Source organism: Equus przewalskii, chromosome 13 (assembly GCF_037783145.1).
Source record: "Equus przewalskii isolate Varuska chromosome 13, EquPr2, whole genome shotgun sequence".
NCBI lineage: Eukaryota > Metazoa > Chordata > Mammalia > Perissodactyla > Equidae > Equus > Equus przewalskii.
The window spans coordinates 30,709,596-30,725,722 of NC_091843.1; the positions used below are offsets into that span (position 1 = coordinate 30,709,596).

A 16,127-nucleotide genomic window follows, 5' to 3' on the forward strand; every position below is an offset into this window, starting at 1 on the left:
GGTTGCATTTTTCCCCATCTTCCTACTGCCGTCCTTTCATGAGGGATGTCTGGGAAGCTGGAAGCATTGTTATATGGCTTTCTTATGCTAAGCCCCTTTTCCCACAGTACCAGTGATGCGCAGGAGATGGCTAATTTTAGTTAGTACTTGGACTGGGCCTTCAAGTCAATGAAACACAGAAGCATTGTCCTTCCCTTGTCCTGACTGCTTCAGGCCTGGATGCATAAAAGACAGAGTCTCCGGTTGCTGCTAACTGTGCACTTGCACATCTTCAGCTCCAGGCTCAGAGGCTTAGGTTGGCAACTGTTACAACTTGAATTGTGTACCCCCATCCCCCTAAAAGATATGTTAAAATCCTAATTCCTGGTATCTGTGAATGTCACTTTATTTAGAAACAGGCTCTTGCAGATGTAATTAAGTTAAGATGAGGTCATTAGGGTGGGACCTAATCCACTGTGACAGCTGCCCTTAAAGGAAGAGACACAGAGACAGAGACTCACAGAGGGAAGATGGCCGTATGTAGATGGAGGCAGAGATTGGACTGATGCTGCCACAAGCCAAGGAATGCCTGGGGCTGCTAGAAGCTGGAAGAGGCTAGGGAGGACCCTGCCCTAGAGGTTCTGGAGGGAGCATCCCCCTGCCAACTCTTGATTTTGGACTTCTGGCCTCCAGAGCCCAGAGAGAATAAGTCTCTGTGGTTTAAGCCACTCAGTTTGTGGTTCTCTGTCACAGCTGCCCTGGGATGCTAACACACCAACCATCTCCCACGCGACTGGAAGACTCTTGTTGTTCGGGCGGCAGCACAGAGCAGCGCTGAGGAGCCTGGCCTCTGAAGCCTGGACTTCCCTCTTCATTTACGAACTGTGTAACTACAGGCAAATTTGCTAATCTCTCTGTGCCTCAGTTTCCTCACCTGTAAAATGATAGTACCAACCTCATAGGGCTGTGAAGATTCTAATAAGACAGCACAGTGGCTGGCAGTTAGCAAGGACTCAGTACGCAGGAGCTATTATTACTCTTTTACTGTTCCTTATATTCACAGCAAATTATAGAATTTTCCATTTACAGTTGGGATATAAAGTTTTCCTTCAATTAAATTTTAGATTAAAATTGAGTTAATTAAAATAGGAATATTAAATAATGGTATAGATGGTTGGTGGATATGGTGAACATTGAGAAGGTGGTAAAACACTAATTTTATTGAGTACCTGTGTGTGCCAGGCACTGTTCAAAGCATTCTACATGTTTTAAAACATTTAATCCTTAAGATCCCTCAGGAAGGTGTCATCATATCGGCATTTTCCAGAAAGGGAAGCTGAACCACAGAGAGGTTACGTAACTTGCCCAAGGCCACACAGCTGGTAAGTGACAGGCAGTTGGGCTTTTGAGGCTGTGCTCCTAATCTCTGCACTAGGCAGCAGAGAAGGCTTCTGGCCAAGAGGCCTTCTTGGGCCCTCGTGGTTGTACAAACCAGAGTTTGCTCTAGGAGGTAAACTCATCTTGGTGAGCTTTGAGAGGAAGTGTCACTCACTCCTGCTCCCAGCCATCTCCACCAAAACTAAGCAACTAAGCAAGTCCCCTCCGGCAAAGTGATTCCTCTCCTCACGGCTCTCCCTCTGGATGTCCAGAGCCGCTGCCAGGAACCAAAGTCCTTTGGGAAAAATTAAGTGCTCAATGTTGACATTTAGTCTATGATAAAGTACCCCCTCTCCAAGCCAGCTCCTGAAAAAACCAGACTTGAGAGACAGCTCTGTTAAGTGAAAATAAACCTGCTTTATTGTTTCATGCTAAGACGCACATCGGGCTTCACAAGCTTACAGCTGGGAACAGTATGCGTTTTTGGCACAGGAGACTTGGGTAATCTCTCCACTTCCATATGATTGACCCTCCCAGCATGGAGAGCAGATGGTGTTTCACGCCCGGGTTACTGGCACAGTTCTCCTCCCGGCTCCTGGAAGAGGTGCGAGGGGACCGCTCCAGCGAGGAATCCCTTTTTTCCCTTTGCGTCTTCTCATCAGCCTGGACGGAAAAGGGCAAACTTAACACTTCATTAGAGCCTCAAGCCCCAGAAAAGGAAAACTCTCGGCTCTAAAAACATTGATTCCACCACTGAAGCACAGAACATAAAATGGGGAATTAATATGTGGATGGTTCTTTGAAAAGTGATGGTAGAGAGTGGTCCTGAAGCAAGGTGGCTGAGGGCCAGGACTTCTAGTTTCCTCTAGAATATGTCAAGTCCAAGAAAAAAGGAGCTAACAAAAATATGTGCTTTCTTCCCAGGTGAAAAGTTATATAACATCAAATATTTAAGTGAGACACAACAACTCTGATATTAAACTCCCCATTTCCTCAGACTTACAGAAAGCTGTCAGTGGTACAAATGTGAGAGTTACCCAACAGTGAAGGCATATTCTGTGTATTTTTCTTCTCACTAGAAAATTCCTTTTGGTTTAGAATTAGAAAATTCCACGCGAAGCATGGAACAGATTTCTGATGACTCCATGTGGGTAAACAGCACCAACACACATGTAACAGGCATTTCAAAGTAATCCACACAGATCATAAATTATAAAACCAGAAAACAAACACAACCCCCCAAAATCCCCTGGCTTTACAGTGGAATAGACTAAGGAAATAAGCTGCCAGCCCTGGAACTCTCTATTTTTTGGAACAAAGAAGTAAAAAGTTTGAAAGTCGTTAAGTGTCCACTGCCCTGTAAAATAATTTTTAAACATTTATATATTTTATATATCTAAGGTTTATTTATACAATAGTCCATAATGACTAACATATTATACCCTTTTTATAAACATTATTCACATACATATTACCTCATACAGATTCTCTTTTGGTCTATTAAAAACACTGTACTGAAAAAAAACCAAGCAAAGACACAAGAGTCTGTAGGTTTTCTGCTTATATTTCCATGGAGGAGTGAATTTTTCTCCCCTTCCATTTTCTCTTCCATCTTTTTTTCCCTAAACAATACCCCCTCCTCCTGACCCCACATGTAGTAAGAAGAGCGACAGTTCCAGGAGACGAAACTCAGACTTCATGGTCAGCAAACTATTCTAGGGTAGATTTCTGGGCTGACCTCGTTCTAATCATTCTAATTCATCCTTATGTGCCTCCCCACCACCTCTACCACTTTTGACCCATGATATTTGGAATCTATATGTTGGAACTGACAGTCCAGAAATGAAAACTTAGGAGATGGGGAGCTTTTTCTAAGCTTCTTGGCTGGCTGGGAACAAATTGGATTCTTCATTTTGTGTTTTAAGAAAATATTTGGTTGATTGGCTAAGCAGGTTCAAAGGAAAAGCTAAATCTCTATGAAATCCTCCACTATAAGCCATGGAAAGTTCCCAGAGACTTAAAAAACAGCAAGTGGAAAAATTAGGAGTGGTGGTTTCCTGTTGCTCTAAATGTGAGGAGGGGGAAGCCAATAGAAGAAGAAAATCGAGCGAGAGGGCCTTGAAGACAAGGCTGTAATTAGCCAATGTGATCTAATGGTTTCTGGGGATTAAAAGTTATGTTGTTCCCCCCAGTTTATACAACTTGCTTTTGTGTGGGCAGTTTGCCCATACTTAACCTTTTCATACATCATTGATAGAAGTAAAATTCCTTCTAACTCTGACATTCTATGACTTTGCCCTGGAAAATAAAGTCATGGAAACCTATTTATGGGTAGGCTGTAAGGCCTCATGGTAGTAACAAGTAGATTCCAGACTCTGAAGGCAGCATCTCTATATTCATTGCTGCTGAGGCTAAAGAGGAGCCAAGCAAACCTGAATTTATCCTAGAAGAAATGGAACCAACATTTAGTCACAGCAGTTCAGAGACAACGGGTGACCGACAATTGGCAGCACCATCATTGACCATGTGTGAGAAGGAGATGTCATCACTGAATTATCCTTTTGGTGGTCTCATCATACCTCTTGCCTTCCCACTCACCACTTGGCAGATAAAGCCAATACTTCGGGGCTTCTTGTTGCTTATTATCACCTTCCCCTTGGGTTAACTAAGAGAAGACTGTGATTAACAAGTCCAAGTTATTCATCCCATTGAGAGATGAGTGCTAGTTTGAATCTTCATGTGACAGTTTCACATAGAAGAAAACATTTGTGTAACCACAAAATACAATCCTTGCTCTGCTCATAGTTTAGCTGATGCTTGCTCCTGCTTATAAGCAGGACTGGATGAGAGACTGAGGATGCTTCAGTGCAAAATTATAATCCTGAACTTTAAAACAACTAACGTATCCAAATAACGATGCATTCTTTCATTGTCTTTGATAATCAGTGCAGCATGTGCTTTTAAAAATGAAATTCTTATTGATGTCTTAAGATAAGCTAGAAGATGAAAATGTATGGCTCAAAGAGTCTCAGGGTATTTCTGAATTTCATTTATCTGTGCAATGTGTCTCTCTCTGTTTAGCACAGATAATGTAAAATTTGCCTTTTAAATTAGTTTTTTCAAACCAGGGGTAGACTATCTTCTAATGACTTGTCCTTTAAGAGGACTTATTTCTGAACAAAAAGGAATGCATATTGTAACTAATTTTTATATTTTTGGACTTGAAATAGCCTCTCTGTAAGCATTGCCGTCTGTGGTGTCTCTCTTATAACGCCACGGATTCTTCTTGTCTGAGATTCTTTATGTGCCAGGTCCTTATTTCCTTGATCAGTATGTTCTAAGAGAAACCCGCTGGATCAGAAGGTGTTGGGGGGAGAAACAGGATGGAACTGGAATGGAAAAGGATGAGGATGTGGCGGAGGGATGCAAGATGCCTGGTTGGGAGTCAGGGAGTGGGTGAAGGCTAGGGACATTGTGAAGAACACCCAGGAGAAGAATATTATGCCATCCCCTGCATGGCTCTAAATCTGAGCTGGACAGACAGGCCAGTCACAGAGCTGGAAGGGGTTTGATGTCCAAGTTTTTCATTTGTTAGTTAGGTGCCAAAGTGAGAGAAATTGGCAAGATAAAGTTTGGCTTTGACAACAGAATGGAATTAGAGGATGGACAGGAGTCTTGTGTAACCTGTAACAGCACATGACTCATTTGCTTTTCTCCATCCTGACCTACCACCCATTGACTCTATGGGTAAAGACAGACTTGCTCTTTCTCCTATTACTCTCTGTCTTGGAAGCCAGCCTACTGGTATTCCTGTATCATCCCTGATGTCCGAGGAATATCTTATGGTCCACAGCTCTCCATTGAGCAGTTTCCATTCAAACAGATCATTTGTTCTCTTCAGTGTCCCAGTTGTTGCTGGCTCCTCCTCGGAAGATTACCAAGGCAGGGTCTGTGAAGGTGAAAAAGATTTCAGAATCTATTGTATGTGAATGCAGCCTGCGAAGAACTATAGTTCTTTAAAGTTCTTAAGCCTTTTGGACAGGAATTTATCTTTTCACAGAAGAGACGTCGCGTCCTCAGTTCATCTTAGCAAGAGGCACATAGACTCTATTTCCCCATTACTGGTGATGCAAACTTGGTCTTTTGGTTAAGATGGCTGTCTACCAGGTTTCTCCACTATAAAGCTGCTATTTTCCCCTTGTGTTAATAAGTATCTTGTGAGGAGCTACTCTGAGCTCTTCAAGCTTTCACCCACTAGTTTTAATATCCATTGATGATTCTTGCCTGAACCAGTTGTTACTGTAGTGGTTGCCAAATGGTGACTTCTAAAAATTCTTCTTTCCTTTTACATTTAGTAGTTGGCACACTACTGTAAGGAAGAGCTCTTCCTTCTCCCCTATTTATTTATTTATTTATTTATTTATCTAGTATGGAGCCAGGGATTCCTATTTGATGCTAAAGATTATTATCCGTTACTGCCAAAAATGAATAATCTGAATCTTATGATGAAGAAATATCAGACAAACCCCAATCGAGAGACATTCCATAAACTTAATGGCCTATATCCTTCAAAATACCAAGGTCATAGAAGGCAATGGATCTTGAGGAACTGTTCCAGATTAAAACAAACTAAAGAGATATGACAATTAAATGCAATATGTGGTCCTAGATAAAGCTAAAAATTTTTTTTCTATAAAGGAAAAGAGTAAGACAATTGAAAAAATAGTAAGGCAATTGAATAAAATCTGCAGATTAGTTAATAGTACTATATCAATGTTAACTTCCTGATTTTGGTAAGTGTATTATGCTTCTGTAAGAGCGCATCCTTATTTTTAGGAAGTACATACTGAAATGTTTAGAGATAAATGGGCATTTGATCTTCAACTTATTCTCAAATGGTTAAGAAAAATTATATCTATAATTTATATTAAAATTTTATTTACTATTTAATTAATATTTATATATATATATAAAAGAGTGAGAATCAAAACAAACATAATAAAATGTTAATATTGAGAGAACCTAGCTCTGAGAAGTGTATAGGAATTCTTCGTACTGTTTTAGCAACATTTCTCTAAGTCTAAAATTATTTCAAAAGTAAAAAGTTAAAATCCATGAGCCCCCAGAATTTCTCCAAGGCCTCTATGGTTTATTTTGATTACTAAATTCAACGTGTCAACCTGCATCCTTATCATCCCCACATGTGTAACCAATGTCCTCCTCTCCCTGCCCAGCTCTTGGCCCCTGGTCTCTTCCTAAGGCTGAGAATTTTCAGAAGGACGTGCAGCCAACACCTCGGGCTGCCCCTCGTCCAGGTGAGGGCAGGCCGTTTGAATGGGCATCCCAGGAGTCGCTGCTCTCTATGACTTTGCAGCTAGTACTTGGCTCTTGGCCCTTCTGAGTAAAAATAAAGTCCCCACTGACCATGCTGAAGGGGGACAGGAGAAAGTGAAAAGATGATGGGAAATGGTCCAATAACATTTAGAAAGACCTGCCTTCTAAAACATGCAGCCTCAGGGTTTGTCCACAAGCGAGTGCTCATGAAAATCCAGTAAAAGAGGAAATGAGTCTAAGGGGGAGTTTTTCATCTCCTGCCCAATTTCTTTCCTCTGGAGCCTGATTTCTATTCGAGCACTCATGCTGATTTAACAGACCAGTTTTCTCCTTGGGGAAACTTTAATGATGACCACAGCCTCATTCTTTGTGGGATGGCGTGGGACAGATCTTGCAAGCAAAGTTTATGAGAAACACTGATTTTGGGAGTCTTACCCAAACCTGCACTCTCCAAAAGCAGAACTGTGAACCATGGTTACAGAGACTGAGTGAAGAGAAGAAGCCTGAGCTTTCAAACAGGCAGCCACATTTGGGCTCAAAACTGAGCTTCTCAAAGCTCTTGGAGCCTGCAAATGCGATGCAGCATTTACTCATTTGCTGACGTGCTCCACTTGGCACAAGAGCAAGGAAGTGCTGTCAGAGGCTCCAGGTGGCTGCTTTACATTCAGCAGGAGAAGCAGGCATGAATACAAAGTCTATGATCACTAGGATGCATTCCACATCCCCCTATGTCAATAAGTTACACAGGATTTGGAATTGTGCTGTCTTCACTACAAGCCACCAAATGTGGGCAGGAGCTTCATCCTTATGACTTTTAGCCCTTAGAAGGGAAGGCACCTGTGTTAGACATAGCCTGCTTCTCTTCCCTGTGCCTACACGGGGCATGTGCCTTTGGAGATGTTAATATCAATGTCAACCTGTTAATATCACACTGGGCCCCAAAATGGCCACTGTGATCTGCAGGTCAGGCCTGGTGTCAGCAGCTGGGAGATTGAAGGTGAGGTTATTTGAGATTACTGCACCTGGACCCCAAGGCAGCAGTGTTTTATTTACTCTTTAACTACATTTATTGTGATGTAGCATTTCTGAGAGTGAGTGCAGGGACAGGGAAATAATAGGGAAGTAACTGCCAGGGGAAGGCTGGCTGCTGCGTTAATCTGACCTTCCAGGTTCTGCTAAACGATGGAGAAAGAACTTCAACTCTCTGCTCCACTGACATTTTAATAGGCAACCGAGAATCCCATCAATGGTAGGACGTGCACATTTACCTGTGGCTGGCCCTGTGCAGGGCTGGGTAGCAGCCCTTATTAGTGCTGTGTCTACAGGCCAGGGGTTTCAGGATCAGGCAGGTAATAACTCCTTGTTTACTGAGTGCTCAGAAGACAAATCTATTGGAAGTAGAAAACCCTGAGGTCTGCAGGAAAGCTTTTGCCTCTCATCTTAAACGAGGTGGCAGGTGGTTAGCAGCACAGACTGGAATCAGATTGCCTGGGTTTCTCCCCAAACACCACCAATTCCTAGCTGTGTGACCCCATGGAAATTATTTAATCTCTCTAGGCCTTAGTTTCTTCGTCTGTAAAATGATGATAGTAATAGTGTTTACTTTGTGTGGTTGTGATGAGATTTTTAAATTGGTCCATATAAGTAAAGAGCATTGAACAGTGTCTGGCACACAGCCGGTGTTCTGTAATTGTTGGCTCAAAAGTATTATTATGAATCAAGAGACTTCTTGAAGGCTATTTATTGTGATCCTGTTTCTTGGTTATCTCAAAGAATGGAAAGGTGGATACAGATCATTAAATTGGTTCATTGTCACGCTCATTACTTTTGCCTTAAAAACCTAAGTCTCAGTTTCTTAAGTTGAGGTCTTAAAATGTTACATCCTAATCTACAAAATGAGGATAATAATAGCTCAGTATTTACTTTATATGATTGTTGTGAGATGGCCTCTATTATTCTTCCCATTATATAGATGAGAAAATTGAGACTCAGAGAGGTGAAATGACTTGCCCAGAGTCATACAGTGAGTCACACTTGAGATACAACTCAGGTGTTCCAATGCTATAGTCTGGGCTCTTAACTGGTGTGCCAGAGAGAGGTGAGGGGAAGATGGGGGTGGGGCAGAAGGAGGAGAAGAAGGACCGTGTGGGAGAAAGACACTCACAACTAATAATAAGTATTTTTGGAATGAGTAAGTGGGCGTGGAAATTCAATAAATATATCCTAATGATAACAAAGCAGATGACATTTCATGCCTTGTCTACACAATTCCAAACAATGATTTTGACTGCTTAAAAAATATGACAGATTGCTTTTTGCTTGCTGCATAGTCTTTGCTTTAACGAGCTATGACGGCCAATCCATTTGGAAGGTGAGTTTTGCAGATCCCACAGCCCTGGAATGCTAGTGCTAAGCCAAGCGCCTTGTTTTAGAGATGGGAAACCAGGCTGGAGAAAAGGGAAGTAACTTGCCTCTGTGCTTGTGGCATCTCCCACAAGTTCATCCTTCCTATGAAAGTCCTTCTTGGCAAGAAAAAAGAGGATTCATCTATTTTTCAGTTATTCATTCAACACATATTTATTATACGATCAAAAATGTCTGATGAATGAATTTCCTTGACATATTGAGTTTGTTCCCGTTCACTTTGCCATGCTGTGTGTCTGGTTCCTTCTTAGTCTTCAAACCTCAGTTCAAATGTCACCACCTTGGAGAAACCTTTCCTGGCTGCTGTACCTAATGTAGTTTCTACCCCTCAGCTGTTGTCTGTCTCATCACTTTGTTTCCTTATAATATCTGTCATATAGAAAGATCCTGCACGTTTGTTTACCATTTACTCCCCTTCACGAGTTCAGGGACCTTACTTGCATTGTTCATTGCTGTATCCCAACTGTACGGAATAAAACCTGGCACACAGTAGAAGCTCAGTCAATATTTGTTGAATGAAAATGTATGAATAAATGAATGAGGGGACATTGATTTTTACTCAGGAAGAAAACATTCTGTGACTTTAAATGGAGATGGAGTGAGAGCAGGGATGTTGGCCTGGGGCCCCTTGGTCATCATGGGGTGTCCAGCAGGGGTTTAACTAATCAGCACATGCATTTTCTGAATTACAAACTATGCCAGGGACATTTAATTTCTGTTATTTGGCACCAAAGAGGAGGGGTTGTTATCGAAATCACCAGCCAGCTGGAAGCATGGCCGTGTCAGACCTATTTGCAAATCAGAAAGGACATTTCATAAAACCTGTCAACCTTGGGAAGCTGCAAGTCCACAGAGGGGCAGCACCAGTGTGCTCACGGGCTGCATTCAGGGTCACAGACAACCCTAAACCTTAAACCTTCAACAGACGAGGAGGTGCAGTGGTGGAAATGACCAGAAGGGAAAAGACCAACAAGGGTTTAGACAAAGGATGCATTTAAAAATAATCGTCATGTTGCCTCAATCCTAGCGCCATTTACCAGTTTGTCTGAAAGACCATGAGAGCCAAGCAGCTTAGATTTCTAGTCTTACAGAGCCAGCCCCACTGCTTCCTTACTGTGACCTTAGACAGATGACTTATCCTCTGAGCCTCAGTTGTTTGACCTATGAATAGGAGACAATAACAACTCATGGGATTGCCGTGAGGATTAAGTGAGAAAATGAATGTCAATAATAATGATAGCTAACATTATGGAGGATTTTCTATATGCTGGGCACTGGGCTAATGACTTTGTGTCCATGATCTCATTTAAACCCCACCAAACCCCTCGAGGAAAGCACAGTCAGTCCCTGCATTTTACAAGAAAGGGAACAAAAGGTTGGGGAGATTAAGTGACTTGCTCATGGCAACACTGGGAGGAAACACAGTGCCTAAATTTGAATCTAGATCTCACTGTGCTCTTAAAGACCTGTCATCAACCTGCTAAGAAGTCAGCCAGTACCTGGCATTTAGCACACATCTAATGAATGGCAGCTAGTGAGATTCTGTTCTTAGATTTAGCATTTCTCCTGCTCACTTGCTGTCAAGTCTTTCTCCTGCCTGCAAATTCCTCTAACAGCTCCCACTTCTAGGGTCCCATCTGCACACCAGCATCTGGCCTACCTGTCTCACTGAATCTTCCCAATAACCCTGTGAAATGCTGATTATTGTTTCCACTCATCAGCTGAGTAAAGAAAGTCTCAGAGAGGTTAGTTAACCTGTCCAAGGTCAGACAGCCAAGAAGCGGTGTGGGCAGGATTTGAACCTGGGGCCACGTGATCCAGAGCCCAGGGGCTTTCTTCTCCACATACCATTTCTCCACGTATCATCTTTTGGAACCTGTTTCTCCTCAGTGAAGCTCTCCTGACAACTAAAACACTCCCTTGTAACCCCCTCTCTCACTGTCTGCCTGATAGAGCCTCGCTATTTACTGTACACTCTGTTATTGAATTGTGCCTCCATAACCACTTATTGAACACTTTGGTATACTCAATACCGCCATCAGAACTGTACATGCATCATCTCGTTTAATCCTGCCAAGAACCCTATGAAGTGGAGGTTCTGATCCCCATTTTACAGATGAGAAAACAGGTTTAGGGAGGTGTCGAAACGTTTCCAAGTTTCTTTAGTCATTTGTCAAAGGAACTGTAACAAGTAAGTGACAAAGCTGAGACAAAAACCCAGATGGCTTTGTTCTAAAACCCATCACCCTAGCTATTACATTATATTGCTTCTCCATATCTTGTGAAGTTCTAGAGGATTGGGAATATAGCTGGTATAGCTACTACCAAATCCTTGTTGACTGATGCTTTAAAATCTAGACCTTTGTTGGAGGTCTCCATAATGCAGAAGGCCTAAGCTCTCAAATTGGCCAACGTCTAAAAACAACTTAAGCTTAAAAAAAGAATTCAGCTTATAAATAGAATGTGCTGGAAATGTGGTTCTGATATCTAAAATTAACCTTTCCTTCCAAACAGTGTCACCCTTTCTGACGGTCTGAATGCTCTGTTGCTTGTCATGGAAGCTGGTGCTATCTCTCTTGAGCTGTGACTGACATGCCCTCTTCATGCAATGCAGTTCTCCTGCTCTCTCCTTGACAGAGATGTAAAACATCACCCCAAGGAACTGGTGAGGAAGGGGTAGGAATCTGAATACAACCCTTTGAAGGTGATACTTATTTGAAATTCTCTTTGGTCCTCCCGGTCTGTTTTAGCTGCCTCCTTATGTTTTGATTGAGGCTTGCTTATTGCTTATTTGTGAGGGTCTCCTGAACGTAAATAGCTCTCACAATCCTCTTGGATGGTCCGGGGAGTTATTGTTTTCATGGGAAGGACATTAGGATGGCTCTGGCTTCCAGGACATAGGTGACCTACAGCAGTCAAACTCTGACATCGTAAATGGCCTTCATCAAGTGGGTTGGTCATGCTAGCACTGATTCTAATAGCATTAGCCGAGGATATACAAAGTGGCCTTTGCTAATGTCTTTGCCTTTCTCCCTGGGTCTTGGCTGGCATCCTTTTAGTCCTTATGAGGCTGCAGCTCTTGTCCATCAGCAGTGACCCTATTTGCATAATGAGCTTGCATCTGTGGGTGTGTATTTACCCCGAAAAATAATTGCCTTTGAACCTTGGATAAATACCAGTGTGGAACACTGGAAGATGTCAGTTTTCTGAACCCTCTTGTTCTCACAGAGAAGATGAAAGTGGGGGTCATTTTGGAAATAACATCCCCCTTCTTCTGGGATTCTGCTCTGTATCATTTAGAGTGAGGACAGGCAAAACCAGAAATAAACTCATGAAGAGAGAGAGATCGAGGGAATGCAAAATGATCCTCGTGTTTTGACGTCAATGATCCAGAACCTCATTACAAGCTTTGGTTCTTTTTCAAGTTGCTTGGCTGTGACTGGCCGCCCTTGGAGCAGGGGGAGGTTTGTTTTTTGGATTTCTCTGTACAGAACACTCTCAGTTGCCTTCCTTCTCACCCCTACTTCTTGGATGACAAGACCCTATCTTGTAGTTTTTCTCTGAGAGGGCTTGACCCTCTGAGTTAAACCATCACCCTGGGTCCCCATCTTCATCCTTGTCCCCATGATCTCCGCAGCACACACCCATTTGTCCATCTTCTCCAACCTCGTCCCTGTTATACGTGTGTTTATAGTTGCCAGTGTGGAAGAGGGACGTTGTGATTTAAGATTAAAGTTTGGGCTTAGAGTCCTGGGTTCTAGTCCTTATTGCCTTGGACAGGTCATTTGACCTCTGAACCTTAATTCTAATCTCTAAAATGGGATAATAGAAGTACCTCCCTCACAGGGTTGGTAGGATTGGATGGCATAATGCACATGAAGTGCTTGGCACATAGTAGCTGCTTGGTAAATGGTGGAAATCATTGCTGGAGTCAGAGAGAATTTTTTTTTAGTCTCTCTTCCATCTTAAACTAAGTATGTGAGCTTAAGCAAGGCTTTGAAACATTCTGAGTCTCAGTTTTTTGATGTGTAGTCTGGGGACAAAAACCGCTTTTCCCTGCATACTTCACAAGGTTATTATGAGAATTTGTCAGCAGTAGCAAGATCTGTTTGAGTTTCAGATACCGAGGAGCTGCTTCTGGTTTCAGCAGTCGGCTGCCCAGAGGTGTCAGGAAAGGCCCAGAGAGGAGTTGCCTAGACAGCTCTATCCTCACATAATTTGGGCACGGCTACAACCCACATTTTCCATGTTCAGGAGGAACAAGTTTCTCCCAAAACAGCTGTATTTGGAAGAATTCTTATAAAAATACCTCTAAACTAGAACTTCTCAAAACCAGACATGATGGTGCATCAAAAATCTCAATTCCTAGCAGTGAATCAAAGCCTTCATCTCCCAGTGACAGAAGCCAATTGGGAGCTCAAATATTCAGACAGGGTGTCTATGGCTTCAGGTTGCAATATTTGCTTTGACTGGTGTTAGTGAGCACCTCTATAAGCTGCCCTGAAAATTCCGTATGGCACACGTGTGGGAAATTTACAAGGGAAGGATAAGCATGGAATTCTGGGAGCGGTCGTGAGGGAGGTGGGGAGGAGGAGAAGAAAGGAACGAGATTGGGAGAAGCACACAGCAGGCCTCAATGGTATTGGTAATTATTATTTTTAAAAAATCTAGGTTGGGGGCAGGCCCTGTGGCTGAGTGGTTAAGTTCACGCGTTCTGCTTTGGCAGCCTAGGGTTCCAAGTTTGGATCCTGAGTGGGGACCTAGCACCGCTCATCAAGCCATGCTGTGGTGGCATCCCACATAGCAGACCTAGAATGACTTGCAACTAGGATATACAACTATGGACTGAAGTTTTGAAGAAGAAAAACAAAAGTGGAAGATTGGCAACATATGTTAGCTCAGGGCCAATCATCCTCACCAAAAAGTAAACCTAAAAAAAAAAATGTAGGTGGTAAGTTTATGGTTATTTATTTTATGATCCTGTATAATTATACATATAACATTTAATTTAAAAAAGGGGAGAAAAGCAGAAGGGAGCCCCATCCAGAAAAAAACTAATAAGAAACAGCACACTGGGAGGGCCACGTATTTTATCTATCCTGATAACCTCTGTATCCCCATTGCCTCGCACAGAACCTGGTCCAGAGTGGGTGATAAACAACTGTGGTGAAACGAATGGATGGGTGGACAGGTCAGTCTGCACTGCTCCTCCATGCTCCCTGCTCCTGCCATCTTTGAGCTTGCCTCTGCTGTGTTCTATTTGTCAAAGTATAGGCCAGTAGGCAGAAGGGCTTCCTGGGAACATTTTGTTTCTGCTCTGGTCTAGGACACTATACGATGGCCGGGAAAACAGATGGCTTGATCATTTGACATTGCTCTATTTCAAGCAAAATGTCCTTTTAAGATTTATTCTTAATGACACCAACCTGCTGCAAGGATTTTTAGAGTTAACTCCCCTGGTTTGGTCTTGCCTGCCAAACACATTCCCTAAGTGACTCTCTTTCATGGTCACCTGAGAGGTTGCTGGAAATGTTAACACTCCCTTCTCCTAGCAAAGGTAGAACTGGGGTCTTTACCCTCAAGACATATACAAGAGAAGCATCAGTGGCAGCAGCGGCTGGCCCTGGTAGAGCCCAGCTTGCTGAGCTCTTACTTGCAGCTGGAGAAACTTGGACTTTGCTATTCTGCCTGACACAGCTGTTCACTTCCCAGGAAGGGAGTCTAGGGGCTGTGGGCCGGCCTGTGTGAACAGAGGCAGGGGAGAGGATGAGGATAGACGCTTGCTCATCTTCTTGAAACGAATGACTTCTGTACCAGCCAAACTGATGCCAGAGGATCTGGGAAGCTAAAGGGCTTTGCTGATGCCTGGGAAAGCGTTAGCTGAAAGAGGCAGACTAGTGAGCATGGAACTACCCACCCTCCAAGTCAGTTCCTTTCCTAAGCCAACGGCCTGAAGGTGATTGTCGAGGACTGGAGAGTGGCCAGGATGGGGACTGGGAAGTGTGCTGGACTTGATAACAGTGCCCTCAACCTCTGAGTGACCTCTCTGGGCCTTATTTTGTACAGCAGGGTAACAGTCAAGATTTTTAACAACCAGTACGGCGTAGGCGCTAGGCAATCAGAATGGAGACGGGCCTTATTGCTGGAGGTCTCAGCTGCACCTGGCCTTAGCCCCTTAGTGTGGGATAGCAGAGTGATGGGGAGGACCTGAGGGAAGGGTCAGGGTGCAGGAGTCGGGAGAGGCTGTGAGGAGCTCAGAGCATCCACTATTCACCTATCAGTACAGGCCTATTTCAATGTATTAACAACCAGTGTGGCCCTGCTCCTGCCAAATGTGGACTCTGCTCTACAGTATGAGAAAGGTGGATTTGATTCACATACTTTTTTTTTTTGAGGAAGATTAGCCCTGAGCTAACATTTGCCAATCCTCCTCTTTTCTTTTTTGCTGAGGAAGACTGGCCCTGAGCTAACATCCGTGCCCATCTTCCTCTACTTTCTATGTGGGACGCCTGCCACAACATGGCTTGCCAAGTGGTGCCCTGTCTGCACCCGGGATCCAAACTGGCAAACCCTGGGCCGCTGAAGTGAAACGTGCACACTTAACCACTGTGCCAACAGGGTGGCCCCTGATTCGCATACTTTATGTGCACCAGAATCACTTGGGGAGCTTGCTGAAAACACAGATGCCCAGTCCCCACCTCAAAGCTCCTGAATGACATTCTGTAGGCTAAGCCCACTATGCTCGTGAGACCTGAGTGTCCTGGATCAGCTGATCTTTGAGGATCCAGCTCTAACTTTCAAGCGTTCACGATGGCTCTAGGAGATGAAGTCCAGCACGCAGTCCCTAGGGGAACATGCCCAGTTCAGGGGCAGGTCATGTGAGTGAGGGAAGCAGGCTAGTAGAACCGTGGTAAATTGAAGAGTGCATGTCTGTTTATGTGACTAAAGCTGCCTTGACCCTGACACAGCCCCACCAGATTGTTGCCGCTCAGGAATGCAGGCCTGGTGTGGAC

General features: G+C 43.4%; 1 protein-coding gene across 5 annotated transcripts in view; it reads right to left on the minus strand.

Annotated features, from left to right (window-relative positions):
• Positions 1 to 1,753: 1,753 nt before the first annotated feature.
• Positions 1,754 to 16,127, minus strand: part of SH3RF2 (SH3 domain containing ring finger 2) — a 126,025-nt gene continuing 111,651 nt past the window's right edge. For 3 of the 5 annotated variants that reach the window (XM_008513869.2, XM_008513866.2, XM_070569318.1), the window contains exon 11: positions 1,754 to 5,305. The gene's annotated coding sequence lies outside the window, so the exon portion shown is untranslated. The remainder of the gene's footprint in view (positions 5,306 to 16,127) is intronic. The other 2 variants (XM_070569319.1, XM_008513867.2) reach the window with 1 other exon arrangement.